General features: G+C 26.8%; 1 long non-coding RNA gene across 1 annotated transcript; it reads left to right on the forward strand.

Annotated features, from left to right (window-relative positions):
* Window positions 1-435: 435 nt before the first annotated feature.
* On the forward strand, window positions 436-677 carry LOC109590552 (uncharacterized). The gene is made up of 2 exons (XR_002189374.1): window positions 436-528; window positions 574-677. It is a non-coding gene; the product is annotated as an uncharacterized LOC109590552 (long non-coding RNA).
* The last annotated feature ends 205 nt before the right edge of the window (window positions 678-882 follow it).

The following is an 882-nucleotide window of genomic DNA, read 5'->3' on the forward strand; positions in this document are numbered from 1 at the left end:
AGTACATGTACATGTATTATTAATATTATTTTCCTCTCGTCCGATTTATGTAGAAAAATAATAATTAATAATAATTAGAATAAAATAATAATTAGAAGGTAGTTATAGGTATAGTGTAGGTAGAGATTAGGAAGCAGGTATAGTTATCATTAGGTTATAGTATAGGTATTGTATAGTAGAAATAGAAAGTAGTTATAATAGAAATTAAGAAACAGGTAGTTGTAGGATATAGGTTATATAGTGTAGGTATAGGTTATAGATTTAGGTTTTATCATTTATTATTATTATTATTTTATTATTTTTTATAATTCAATATTATTTTTTTATTATTATATTATTTTATTATTATTATTATTTTTTTTTTATTATCATTTATTATTATTTTTATTTTTTTACCTGGAGCCCCAGGTTTTTATAATTTTTGGGCAGCAATGTAGTGCCGCCTCCACGTGGCGCTGCCTGGGATCACTAGTGGCTACTACTGCTAGTGATGCTAAGAGCACTACATACTAGAAGAATATACTAAAGGTAAGTATACATCAGGATTTTAATGTTATTATTGATTGGATCAAGCTGAAATAAAGATGAAATATCAAGTGGAATGATACTCAAGACTGAAACAAGAGATTTATATACTAGTTTTAATCTTTTTAAGAAATAATTCTTTTAAATTTTAATTGCATGTATTTATATGGTGATTTGAACTGTCATTGCCTGTTCTACAGTTAATGCTGTGCAGTAATGCTAAATGAGCCACCAACACAACACATTATAATGTGTGTACAGATTATCATGTTGTGTAGGAATTCAAATTAATTGTAATTTGTAATGTTCCAAATTTATGTCGAGATGTGCATGTATCTGTAATGAGCTCAGTAAAAG

This window comes from Amphimedon queenslandica, unplaced genomic scaffold (assembly GCF_000090795.2).
Source record: "Amphimedon queenslandica unplaced genomic scaffold, v1.1 AMPQUscaffold_9864, whole genome shotgun sequence".
Taxonomy (NCBI): domain Eukaryota; kingdom Metazoa; phylum Porifera; class Demospongiae; order Haplosclerida; family Niphatidae; genus Amphimedon; species Amphimedon queenslandica.